We start from the raw sequence: 14,630 nt of genomic DNA, 5'->3' as shown, positions 1-14,630 counted from the left end.
AAACTTCACATGACACCTCAATCCCTGTACACAAATCAAACATCTTTGAAGCCGGTAGTAATTCATCCAGCTGTGGATCTACATCTGTTGGTTTAATAGATGACACAAGGCTGGATTTTGAATGAGTCTAAACCAATAACTAGCCTTATGCAATAGGCTTTGCAGGAAGCAAGAAAAGGAAGCCTTAATGTTAAGAAATGCTGGCTCAAAATATCAGTTCCAGTAGCTCTAATGGCTATTATTGAACTTTTCAATCTCTCAGTATGCCTTTTCTTAGTATTTGCCTCTTTCTGGCTATTACATGTGCACTACAATTCTTTGCCCGCTGTCCACCCACACAAACATGCAGGAATGTGGGTAATACGTGACCAAAGACAGCGCATTTGTTTCAAAGGATTTTTCCTGAAAATGTGGCTTACAAAAGATTCATGTCATGTGCAGCCATCTTTCTTAAATACTCCTGGAATTGTACCCATATTATGTGTCCCAGTTACCCTTCAGATGTGCAAAATTAAAAAAAAATCCTTTCCATATTCAAAATAACTTATTCTTTTGAGGGGCTGGTCAGACAGGACCATGATTTTTCTTTCACTTACATTAGTTTAACACCATTATCTCTAGTGAAATTATTCCTGATTTATGCTAGTGAGAAATGAAGCAGCTCCCCAGTTTTCTTCCTTAAATAAGTTTCGGGCATGATGGAAGAAACATTACGTGGGCTGAAGGAAAATAAATAGATGGTGTATACAAGCAGAATGCTTCACGCAGCTCAGTTAGTTTAAATTAAGAAATGTTTTCTCTCAGAAAATGCCAATAAACCAGAGCTACATTTTATTTAATGGTGTGGAAAAATTCCACAATATGAGAAATGTATTTAATTTTCTTTTTCAAGCCAGTCAGCAAGTCAGGCGAGCTGCATATTACTAACTTTGCTAACACAGCCCAGAAAAGTGTATTGAAAGATCCCCTGTAATGTACATTTGGATGTAATGTTAAGATGGAGTGTTTTGTGCAGCTGCCTAGCACTTTGCTGAACTGATTGGCTTTGGATGCTGTGAATTTCAGCCTTGTTATTGGCAGGCATTAAAATAACAGAGTATAAACTTTTCTTGTCTCTCTCTTGATATTATTCTGTGGCTAATAGAGAATATGGTAGAAAAAAATAAGCAGAGCAGGTGTCCATAGATTGGAGACAGTCTTGAGGACAAATACAGCCCTGATATAGGCAGCCACCGTTCTTATTGACTTCAGTCAGAGTTGCACTGGATTACTCCAGGGATGAGTTTGATCTTCAATCTCTTTTCTAGTAATGAGTGGACTGGCAAGAGCATTAAGTACAACAAGCCAAGAATTAGCAGCCCCTGCATTATCCACGTGTTGTTGTCAAAAGACACGGCAAGCAGGCAGGAGATAGAAGGAAGATGTTGTGTTCTTTACTGGTTTGCAAATATATACTAATTATAGCACAAACAACACATTGACAAAATTAAGACTTATTTTTTCCCTTTAAAAACCCTAAGTGATTCCTATTTAAAACACTGTTTAGGCATCTAATGGCTGGCATGCTCTATATGAGACAGAATTTCACAAAGAGAATTGAAACAGGAATACATGCAATGATCCCTCTGAGACCTAGACATGTTGATGAGAAATTTTTGAAACATGAAAGTTGCAAGGTAGCTCGTAATTAACTTACAGAGGATCAGAGAAGGCTGGTAGCATCTGAATATAGCTAAGCAAGCCCAGTTTGTCCCTTAGTTGAGAGCTGGAGTGGAGGTGGTGTTTGTGTATGCTTTGGTTAGAATTGGTATCATATGCCTCATTTGTTAAATTAAGCCTGTCCAGGTGAAATCAGTTTATACCATAACAGATATAAATGGCCAAGAAGCCTGAAAGAACGGGCTACCTTTTAATTACCTCCAGAGAAACAGGGACAAATGAAGACAGAACCAACACCCCCCTCCCCCCCGTAGTAATGAAATGAGACAGAAAGAAGCAACAGCAAAATCAGCAGGTAGAGACAGAGGAGAAGAAATAACAACAGAAGTTTGTGAATTGTTAAAGCTGCATTCTAGCTTCCCCCCATCCCCTTTCTTTAGTCCCACGTTCTCTAATGAACAACCCCTAAATCAAGTGTGCACAAGGCTTACTACACCATGAGTCCAAGGATAGGGCTTCTTAGTATTATAGACTGCTTTTGTCAGAGATTTAGACAGATGCTCTCCCCCAGCTGGCTTGTCCCTGCTGCTTTGACAGCTGACTCTGGTCATAGCTGCCAAGCTGAGAATTTCAGCGCTGGGTGGGGGGCGCTCTCAGCTGGCATAAGGACAGTGGAACTGGCTGCTGTCTCAACTGTCCCATCTGCCACCCCTGGATGCATATGCTACAACCTTGGGATGTTGGGAATGAGGGGAGTGAGAGAACAAGAGAGAGAGAGAGGTGTGCAGAATTGGGGGTGGGTAGGGTTCCTGTGCTCTTTGATGGTTCTTTAAGAAGCTACCACTAGCTTGAAGAAGTGAAAAGGGCATCAAGCTGGGGTCAGGGCAAGTTAGCCTACCAAATCAGGGAGATGCAGCAAGTTTCCTGATAAACTGTGCTCCATGCTGAGCAGATCTTAGCCTGGGAATAAACTTGTCTCTTATTCTCTCTTTTCTTGTTTTGTCTTTTTTCACCGTCTTCTATTTTTTTTCTTATAAACTCCTCAGAGTAGGGACCTACCTTTTTTCAATGGCTCTGGAGCACCACCAACACACTCTGATGCTTTATAAATCAATAACAATCTCCTGAAACTTCTCTGTATAGTGTGGAAGGAATGAATCTTCTTTTTGTTATGAATCACACTGCCCTCACCAACATTTTCAGCTAAAATGAGTAATGCAGTCATCGTCTGTCTTTGGCAGTCCCTTGATATAAGGATGACAGTCTTCCAGTAAATAGGGAAGTCAGTGGTGAGTCTGTAGATTACTGAGGAGGCCACTCCAAGATCTGCATGTTTGACTGCAGATCAGGCAAATGCTTCCGGGAAGAAAGTAAAAGGGGGCAAGTCCTTTAAGAAGGAGAGAACAGCAGGCTGGTGCTATGATCTGCTGTACTGGAAGCCAGCTGCATGAGGGGAAGGCAGGGGAAGGCCAAGAGAGGGGTTATGGGGCTGCAAGTAACTGCTTGGGAGCTAGCTGCTAGCCTGGCAATAGGTAAACAGGACAAAGGTCCAGGCAGGTAGGAAGCACTGGTGCTACACTGAGCCAGCTGCAGCTGAGGAAAGCAGGCTGCTCATTAAACTGAGGAGACAGCTTGCGGCTGGTCAGAGGAGAACGTGACAAGAAGGGGTGGAGCCCAAGGAGTTATAAACTCAGCTCCTGAGCCAGAGCAGTCAGTTTGGCCCTGACTTCTGGAAAGAGAGGTGCTTCTGTCAGCCGAAGCTGTTAGGGAGAGGAAGTGGCAGACTTAGAGAAGTGCATGGAAGGCTGAGAGAAAGTGAGTAGACGGGAAATGGGATTTGCAGCAGTATAGAAGCCTGAGGTGGGGTTTAAGTTTGAGTTGGAAATGAGTTGGTTGGTGTTTGCATTGTTTAAATGGTGGCTTGGGAAGGACTATAAGGGGAAGATTGGAGGCCAAACAGAGGAGTGCCTGGGCCCCTCTGTGTCTTGAGCCCTGCACTGTGTAGGGGCACAAGGCAGACTAAAGCCAAGAGGGCTGAAGTGTGGGCAAAGAGACTGTAGCTTAGGAGGGGCTAAAGCCAAGCCGGGGTCAGAGGCCCAGGGGGAGGCAGCAGACCTTTCATGGTTAGGGACCTGATGGCTGGGTAAGGCATGGGCATGGCTATGGTGGAGGCCAGGGATTATGATTAGTGCTCTTAAGGCATGATTAGGGCCAGAAAGAAGCACAAGACTCAGTAAGGGACAGTATGTTGGACTGTGGGTACGAGTGGGACCAGGGCATCCAGCTAAGCAGACTGATCTAGGTTGAGTGCAGATCTGTTAGGTTCACTCAGGACTTTGGAGACATCCTCCCAAGGTAAAATACACAGTCCAGAAAGGAGTGGCATGCAAAGCAGTGAAAAGGATACCCTGAGGAGCCAGAGTAGGGTAGGATTAATTCAGCCTTTGGGTGAGTGTCGAGGTAGAGAGGGGGTGCACCACAGCTGCTTGGGAGCGGGGGGTTGGTCATGCCACAAGAAAGGAGTAGATCATGGTAAAGTCAGGTAATAGCTTTTTCCCTTTGTCTCCCTCATCTATATGCCTCCATAGTGAGGCAAGTATGCTCAGAATGATTGATGCCTTGTTGTATATCACATTACCATTAGGGATGATTCAATTCTCAAGTTTCCCAGGTATTGATGTTAATACCACATTTCTTCAGATTGGCCTTCAAGGTGTCCTTGAATCTCTTCTTTTGCCCACCTCTAGAGCAGTGACTACTCATGATTTGGAGTATAAGACCTGTTTTGGAGCCAGCTGCCCGACATCCTTATGACATCTTCTCCAACAGAGCTGGTGCCATATAAAATAGCTTAATGCTGGTTATGTTTTCTTGAGCCAGAACACTGGAGTCTGTACTTCTGTGCCACCAATTGATACGGAGTATTTTCTGAAGGCTTCATGGATGGAAACATTCCTAAGTTTTAGGTGCTTCTGATATTGCATCCGAGTTTTACATGCATACAACAGGGTAGGGATGACAACACCTGGCAGACAAGAAGTTTGGTTTGGATCCTGAAGTCATGATCATCAAAGAGACAATTTTGGAGATGTCCAAAGGTAGCACTGGCAGATTATATTTGGTATTGAATATTACCAGCTATGTTTACTTTTTGGGGAAGTGTCTATCCAGATAGGGAAAGGTTCAACATTCTCCAAGGATTGTTCTCTAATTGTAATCTGTGGAGAACCAACTGGTTGATTTGGGGCTGGTTGCTAAAGTATCTTGGTTTTCTTGAAGTTGAAAGTGAGTCCAAGCATTTCATACTCTTCAGAGAAGCAATCAGGAGTGACTTGGAGCTCTTCAACTGAGTGGGTGCCCATGAAACGATCATCAGCATGCTGGAGATGTTGGTTATCCTGGATTTGGAACGTAGCCAGTTGATGTTAAAGAGATATCTGTCTGTGCAGTACTGGATGCTGACTTCAGATGGAAGTCTATCAGCAATGAGATGCAGAATAGCTGAGATGTAGATGGAAACGTGTTGGTGCCATCACACATTCTTATTGACTCTGATAGTGAAGGGGACCATTTCTGAGCCATTGCTTAGGATGGTTACTGTCATGCCATTGTGAAGAAGTCTGATGATGACATTTGGACATGCCAAAGTTTATTATCAGGATTGTCCATAGCACCTCTCTGAATCAAAGATCTTACTCAAGTCAATGACGGTTATGTAAAGATCTCAGTGCTGCCTGCAGAACTTCTCCCAAGAGAAGAAAAAACAAGGACTGCTGCCTAAATATTGTATTCCAACATATGGATAGGCTTGCTTTTGAAGTTAAAGGGAGCTGTGCTATGAAGGCAAAGGAAGCTGTTCAGGTTTTGATGGAACATAGTCTTAAGGTTTCCTGGACTAAGGAGCCTAAAAAGACTTGTAGCTGGTTTAAGATTTGCTTCTTACCTAGTTATGAAAAAAACATCACTTATAAATGACCAATAAAGTCTATTCAGTATAGCTAAACTTGGAAGTCAAGTTTTCAGGGAATCAATTAGGAAAGCCAAAGCAGGACTGGAACTTAGGCTGGCGACAAAAATTAAGGACAACAAAAAGTCCTTCTTCAGGTTTATAGGGAGCAAAAGCAGGGCACAGGGTAGCATAGGACTGCTACAGGACAAACTAAGGCAATTGGTGACAGAGAGGGGGGACAAAGCTGAGCTCTTCAATGAGTTCTCTGCATCTGTATTCCTAGACACAGACAAAGACAGGTCTCCCAGTTGGATCATAGATAGACACCGGGGGGACACCAGCCCACCAAGTGTTAGCACAGACTTAGTGTAGTGGCACTTTGAGGGCCTGGATGTGTACAAATCAGCATGCCTGGATGAACTTCATCCAAGGGTGCTGAAGGAATTGGCCAGCGTCATAGCAGAGCCACTGACACGGCTGTTTGAGCACTCATGGTGCTCCAGTCAGGTCCCAGAAAACTAGAAAAGGGCAATGTGGTCCCTATTTTCAAGAAGGGGAGGAGGGAGGAACCGGAAATTATAGGCCAGTTAGTCTCACCTTGACCTTTGGGAAAACTCTGGAAAAAATCATTAAGGATCACATTTGTGGGAGCCCAGCCTGGGAAATAATGCTGAAAGGAAATCAGCACAGATGCATTGCAGGTAGATCCTGCCTGACTAACTTTGTTTCTTTTTATGACCCGGTCACAAAATGCTTAGATGCAGGAGTTGAGTTAGATGTCATCTACCTAGACTTTAAGAAGGTCTTCAGGTGGGTGGCAAATTGGCTTAGGGGTTGCACCCAGAGACTGGTGGTGGACAGGTCAATATTGACCTGGAAAGATGTGGGCAGTGGAGCCCTGCAAGGCTCGGTCCTTGGGCCAGTGCTATTCAGTGTCTTCATCAGTGACTTAGATGAGGGCGTGGAGAGCACCCTGTCCAAATACGGAGGTGATACCGAATTATGGGGTACAGTTAACACACCAGAGGGTAGGGAACAGATCCAGGCAGATGCGGACAGACTGGAAAAATGGGCAAAACAAAATAGGATGCAGTTCAACAAAGACAAGTGCAAAGTGCTGCACCTGGGCAAAAAGAACCACCAACACACTTACTAGCTGAGGGCTTTCCTTCTCAGCAGCACAGCAGCAGAAAGGGATCTTGGAGTCATAGTTGACTGCAAGATGAACATGAGTTGTCAACGTGACAAAGTGGTCAATGAGGCTAACCACACTTTATCGTGCATTAGCAGATGCATGACTAACAGGTCCAGGGAGGTGATGCTTCCCCTCTATGCGGCACTGGTTGACCGCAGTTGGAGTACTGTGTCTAGTTTTGGGCACCACGCTTCAAGAGTGATGTGGAGAATCTTGAGAGGGTTCAGAGGAGGGCCACTCATATTGTTGGAGGCCTGTGGGCATGGCCATACAAGGACAGACTGAGGGACCTAGATCTCTTCAGCCTTCGCAAGAGGAGACTGAGAGGTGATCTTGTTTCTGCCTATAAATTCATCAGGGGAGGGCAGCAAGGAATAGGAGATGCTGTATTTGCTAAGGCAACCCCTGGAGTGACTAGCAACAATGGCCACAATTTGACAGAGAGCAGATTTAGGTTGGACATTAGAAAGAACTTCTTCACAGAAAGGGTTGCCAGAATTTGGAATGGGCTTCCAAGGGAGGTGGTCTTCAAGAGGAGACTGGACAAGCACCTAGCTGGGGCCATCTGACCCCAGCACTCTTTCCTGCCCAGGCCAGGGGGTTGGACTTGATGACCTACTGAAGTCCCTTCCGACACTAATTTTTATGAACCCCAGGAAAATGAGACATGCATGGGCATCTATCATGAATAATACAGGCTTATCAGAAATAAAAACACTGATGAATTATAGTTATACTGTCCATACTTACCATTGCAAACTTGAATTTTTCTTACCTATGAACAAGTAAACTGGGAACGGATGGACTGATTTCTGATAAAACAGGGGTTGATAAAAGCCTTGGTGCAGCATGAAGTTATATTTGGTTTGTTTGTACCACACAATTAGATGCCCTCTCTAATCTCCTGACCTTCGCTGATTCTACTAACTCAAGGCTACTTTCTCAAACAAAGCGATGTTTCCGGCACAGCAAAATGTGTAATTCGTCATGGCTGAGGTGAAAAAGGACAAAGCAGTGGTCTCATCCTGGGTTCACTGTCTTCTGCCTGGTTAGGAAAACAACACTTCGGCCAAACATGGTCCAGAGAAACACATACATTCCTTTTAATAAAAAGGAAGAATGGAAAGCAATCTGAAGAGTAATTTCTGAATGTAGTCAAATCAAGTCCATTTTGATTCATTGACAAGCAAAAGCATATGGTGTCTAAAAGGATAAAAGGAGCCCATCTGACAGAGACATGCAGTTTGTAGTATAGTTGTGGAAGGTTATTATCAAAGGAGGTGATCTTGAACTAAAGGTATGTTAGAGAAATATATGAGAGTGCAGAACTTGTCACACCAGTCAGGGCAGATATACCAAACATGTTCTTTGCCTTTGAAAGTTCTCTGCCAGCCTTGATCCTTTTAAGGAAGTCTGCCACCTTTCCCTTCCCCTTCAGGCTGCTTTGCCATTCATGCAATATTGTATGTGGCTGAGGTGTAAATGGTAATTATTTTAAACCAAGTTGACTCTATGCTCTGTGAAGAGGTCTTTCCTTTCATTTGTTCTAAGCTTACTGGCCATTATGGATCCTCATCAGTGCTTTCTGCTGTTTCTAATTGTGTATCGGTCAGACCTCCTGGATTAATTTTATTTGAGCCTTGTGATTCTTTGTGCTTGAATTATTCAAGTTCCTCCTTAACATTCCCCTCTAGAGACACATCTATCCTTATGGTATTTGAATATTTCTGTGACAAGGCCACACTCTCTGAATTCTGTCACAATCCTGTTTTTCTCCATGACATTGTTGTTGTTTTTTTTGCCATCTGTCCCAGTGACTGCTGTTCAGTTATAGCATTTGATTGTGGCCACGATATTTTCTGTCATGTTTCACGCTCCAGGTTGCCCTCCATTTGCTGCACAGTCTTTGTCAGGATGGACAGGCTTCACTCTCAAGTCCACAGTCTTCCAGGAGGGCTTTCTATTAATTGTTTCATTATTATTATCATGTTTACTAGTTTTCCTATCCTCCAAGTCCAGAGCTTGAGTCAATGAGTTGCTCAACACATCAAAAGTCTGGTAAAGTAATACAACTTCAACTAGTATTTCTCCTCCTTCTCAGACAAGCAGTTCAAAATAGCTACTTCCCAACCTCATTTTTTGCAGCTGCATCCTTATCCTAGATCCAATAGACTTGTACCCCTGCATTCAGAAAATAAGAGAATACAGGTTTCCCTTGTTTTATGCTGTCCCTGGAAAACTGTGTGTAACTTGAATTCACATAAAGGGAACCCACTTTACAATGTAACAAATAGGGATACGTTCCAAGATCTTGACTGTACTGACCTCCAGACCCATTTCCACCAGTTTTACAAGACAATTTTGGTACTCACCAACAGCAGACAGTGCACACAAGCACAGGGCACTATCATAATGGGGATGGCAACTACAGAAACAAGCATCATAGACAATGAGTGAGGAGCACAGATCCACATGAGCTATATTATGGTGCGCGTCACTCCCACAACACACTGCACCAAGCAGCTGACCTCAGGTTTCTACCACACCGATTTGCATAAGAGTGAATTTACCTTGCATATAACAATTTTTTTTTAAAAAGGGTCGTCCCGTAAGAGCAAATTTGCACATACAGAACCCGCATAAAGCGAGGGAAACCTGCAGATAACTTGGGATTCTTTCCCCTAAATAGTAGTCAGTGCCAACCCAAAAGTCACTAGATAAATTGTCAGCTGGTATGTGGATAAGAAAAGGTAAAGATTTATAGGCAGCCTGAGTACTTCTCTACCTTTACCAGTCCCTGAATCAATTGCTCATTGAACTGTTCTTATTTACTGTTATTGTCCATCACACCGGGCTTCCTACGAATTCTCCTAAATTCCTCCTAAATTTCAATCTCAGGCAATCACCTCTTATAACATACAGTCCTCATCCTGTGCTTCTGCTCCCAACCTTGGCCATTCCTGGATTTTCACTGCAGTCCCTCTTCTGTGTAAATTCTAGCTTACTGTACCTCATAGGAAGGCTCCAGACTATTATTGACATCTCCTGGTTGGAGTTAACACAAGCTATTTATACATGTAAGCCTGGCAAAATATATTCTATTTCTGTGCACTTGAGTCTAGATTTATCTTAGGGTCTCTCTTTAAAAGTGGCAGAAGGGATCAATGAGAGAAAAGCTGCTCAGGGCAGGAAAAAAGAGTTATAGTGACATAAAAAGGGGCTCCATTTTATTTTCAAAACGTTTGGTCAGGCTATTAGATGTAGTGTAATGGGGTGGTATGAACGGGGAAATAGTTCCAGGCACCAACTTGGGAATGGCACAAAAATAACAGGAGCCACTGCTGCCAGCCAACTATGCCTCCACTATCAGCAGCTGCAGGTTGCCACTGCCCAAGGTCCTGAGCTGCCCCAATATGCCTCTGACTTGCACAGGGTAAAAACAGCGTTCACTTGGGAAAGGTTAAGACTATGGAAATCAACCTATCCAGCTAGCTTGTTCCATGAGCAGAACTTGTGTACTGCTGGCTACAACATAAAGCTTTTCCTTCTCTCTCAGTAGATTCCCTGGGAGGCAGAAAAGCAGTCCTCATAAATCCCACAAAACAAGATTATATTTTATGCTTCCCTATGCTAGCTTTGGTGAAATGGGCTCTATATATTTTTCTAGTGGCACTAAGATTTGTGTGGATAATTTGATTAGAAAAGTAATCTCTAAATCAAGTTAGCCAAACAGTCTTCCAAAGGTACTTGAATGAGTGATTTTTTTTTTTGAATAACTATGTAGAAAGACTATTTTTAAAAAGCACGACAATGACAAACTCCTTTGATTCCTTGTGATCCTCATTTAATTTCTTATGTTTTAACAAGCAATAAATAAGTTCAAGACTTGGAGCTGAGGAAAATTCCTACTTTCCTCAGCTCTTATGGATCTCTCCATTGCAAAGCCTGAGGCTGAGGCTTTGCGGTGGCTTTAGAATTGTCCTTTTAGTGTTAGAAAATATATCTGCACCCTGGCTAATGTGTCATTCTTTAGTGATATAATGAAATATAAAGTGAAGGAGGTCCAGGTATGAAATGCAAGTCTGACCTATTGTGTGACCAAATGTACTATTGTTATCTATGCATATGTATTTGGTTGTAGCAGAATTAAGAAACTGACACTTGCCAAGACTCCTAAAATGTATGGGTATGTTATGGTTAAACGATCTGAAAAATTGTCCACTGGATTTTAAGAGTCTGCTAAGAGCCCTGAATAGCATCTGGTGTGTATCCACTATATTGATTTAATTCAGTGGACACACACACACACACACAATCCTGATCACATAGTCCCATCCATATATCACAACGATGTTATAGAGGAACCAGCAAGACAACAAAATATCTATGATATTACAGCCTTTGCTTTGTCACTTGACAGCTGTCCACCAGGAACTGGACCAATAAATACTTTTTACTTTTACCATTAAGCAGATACTAGACAGAAACACTTCCATGGACTGGATTTGAGATGGTGACCGCGTCCCTATTATTTGTGTGCATAAGTCTTTCTTACCTGGTTCTAGAGCAGGGGTGAGCAATTACTTGGGCTGGGCAATTACTTAGGGAGTTTGGGTGAGGTGTTGTGGGCTGGGTCAGCATGCCTCCCCCTTCTCCTGCATGGCAGGCAAGGTCAGCACCACCCCCTGCTCACAACAGCTGACCAAATTGTCCATGCCTGTTCTAGAGTCTGATTTCCTATGGGTGAAAATCTATCTGTAATCCGGCTTTGTTATATAAAGAAACAATAAGAGCCCTCACTGAGGTTTGGTTGCTCCAACCCCATGGTATTTTTTGGGGCATGTTTACTTCCTGGCTGAGTTGAGGTACATTGGTAGGATGGTGTGGAGGAAGCTTGTATTGCTTGGTCTTTTGCGGATAAATAAAAGACTTTAGTCTCCAGCTGACACCTTTTATAAGTACAAAATCCTCATGAACTAAAGTACCTTTTTTAACAAAGCAGCAAGTGACAACTGATAAATACATGGCATGCAAACAGCAGGATCAGACTAGAGAGATTCCTACTGTGGAGAGGTAATAGCATTGGTTTATAATGTTTTAGAGAGTCTGTTTGTCTACATTGGGTGGGCAGGAACTACAGTAGTAAAGTTAGGGGCTCCTTTAGTGTGTGGTAGGCTGGTATTTCAGCTGCTGTCTCTTATTGACTAGATCAGTGGTTCTCAACCTTTGGTACCTTATATACCCCCTGCCGATCGACATAGCAAAAGCAAAACCGAAGTCCCACTGTGGCACTTCTGGTTTCCGCACTGTGCGCTGAGTCCCACTTTTTCCACTGCGGCCCGGGGCAAAGCAGCCTGCGTGGGGCCTCCCTTCCTATCCCCCGGCACACTGATGCTGGGGAGTGAAAGCTTCGCACACTGGACACAGCAGGAAGGGCGGCAGCCAGAACTTCTGGCCCAAGCAGGCAAAGCCCAAAACGCAGCACCCACGTACCCCCTGCCCATGTCTCATATACCTCCAAGGGTACACGTACCACAGGCTGAGAAACACTACACTAGATGACAGTGACTATGATGCTTCAAGCACAGTAACCCATCAGACAGATCCTGATTAGTTGCTCGTTCATTATTTCTTTATAAGGAGAGAAGGATTTCTAAAGGTTTTTCAGATAATTTAAAACTTAACAATCAAGAGGTGTATTTTTTTCAAGCTTATGAAAAATGATAACTCTAAGTTAAATTGTACTTTATTGTCTGAAGGAAAAATGTCCCTCAAGGAGCAAGCAAACTATTGTTACTGAAGGAATTACCCATTCAGGATGGACTCTGGCTTCCAATTCCTCATTAACAATTTATCACTTCCTTGGAATGAAAAATCTACTGTACAGTGAATCCCCATCAATATTTAATGTAGCAGTGCCTGGAGCGCTGGATCGACTTTCTCAGTTGCACAGAAGGGAAAAGCAATGTGTATACTGCCCCACTTCCTAATGGGGGAAACCTCAGACAAATCCCCAGGTTTATTTTCTTTGTTACTATTTACTTTATTTTATATACTACTTAGAGTTGTTAATGGCCTGTTGCCGAGCATTTCTGCAGGGGCCATTCTCATCCTGTTACATACAGCAATAGCGCTTATTGATCATTATGCTGTTTTGTCTGAGAGCCAGAAATGTACCATGTTGACTTAATGCTACCATCTTCTGGTTCAGAAAATGCCTTTGCCAGTTTTGCTAATTGGTCATTTGTTTGAAGTTTTGTTATACAAACAAAACTATCGTACTTTTTTTTTTTTTTTTGCCTCACTGCTCTAGTTTTGGTCCCCTAGTTTGTGCAACCCAGTTTATGCAAAATATATCTCTGGAGTGCATAAATGAATACAATTTGATTTCAGTTTTATATACCTCATCACCAGAAAACTTGAGTAAATGCCTGCTAGCCTGCTGCTGTTTCTAAGCTGTTTGTCTGCCTGGCCAGTTCTTAATTTAGAAATTCTGCCATCAAATCCAATTAAATTTACAGTTGCCAGATTACAGCTAAATTTATTTTCATCATATTATGACCCAAGCTTCACATTTCAAACTCCTTCATTTTATAGTTCCTGTGAGCCAAATTCTGATTTAAAATAACATAAGTAAATGAGGGCCTTGTTATACCTTACACTGAGCAGCACAACTGTTGATCTGTGTTAGTGCCAGCTCAAGTTTGGAGCAGTCACATGTTCAGGCCAGTAGAGGCCTGGCGGACAGAAAGGTAAGGACCCACCTCAACCGTTCTGGGCTTTGACCTTGCCGCCTGGAGCTTCCTCGGTTCCCAACTTCCCCAGGGCTCCTCCCTTCCCCTGTCCCCCCTGCCTTCTGCCTCCCCCCATTATTTACTTGTGAGTGCCCATGCTGTCTGTCCCAGGGGAATAGGCAAGGAAGGGTTAACTTGTCCGGCTGCCCTTGCCAGACTGCTGCTCTTCTGGCTGAGCCTGCCCAGAGAACAGCGGTGATGGTTGGGCTAGCAGAGAAGGGAGAGGTGGCATTTACACTCAGGTGTAGCCTAGAGTAACGTGAGCTGGGTAACAGATCAGAGATCATCCTGCCCTGGAGTGACATAACTTTGAGCTGCATAACAAATGCTTAAAGCTAGTTTCCGGTGTTAATATGTGGACAGTCCAGGGATTCAGAGCCCTAAAAAGCAGGTTAATTCCTTACTCCTACATAAGTTACACTCAGATCCAAACCCATCTAACTGATCCTAAGATAATACTATAGAAAGGATGTGAATGGCACTTGGACCTGCTCTATGGCAGAAAGGCGAAAGCTTACTCCTGGGTCTCATGCAAATTTGTGACACTTCTTGTAGGATTCTTGATCCATCACTATTAAATAGATTTACAATTAGTTTATAAATCTCCTACCTCTTAAGTCATTTATTAAGTGACACTTTTCAGATCGTAGGTCCCATAACCTTATTTTACTCATGGAAGCTTTTTTTACCCCAAGGCAGAAATGACAGACGTTGACCTCCTGCAGGAGAAGGAAGAAGACCCAAATGCAAGGTCCCTGAAAGGAGTTAATCAAACAGTCTCAGTTACAATATTGAATGTTGCTTCAGTCATCAGTTCCCCTATTATCAGCTTCTTGCCTATTCATTGTAAGTATCCTGTTTCTGAGTTATTATCTACCCTGCATACAGATGTGGGAAACACCCCCAGCATTTTACTTTCAACTCTGCACACCCCTCCACCCAGTGTACCATATGCCCAGAAGAGGCATTATATTAGTGTGACCTGATTTGCCCAATGTCTGTATAGATCAGGTGCTTCTGTGGGGCTTTTTGG

This window comes from Crocodylus siamensis, chromosome 3, assembly GCF_052110815.1.
Source record: "Crocodylus siamensis isolate JL-2025a chromosome 3, ASM5211081v1, whole genome shotgun sequence".
NCBI lineage: Eukaryota > Metazoa > Chordata > Crocodylia > Crocodylidae > Crocodylus > Crocodylus siamensis.
This window is presented reverse-complemented; position numbering follows the sequence as displayed.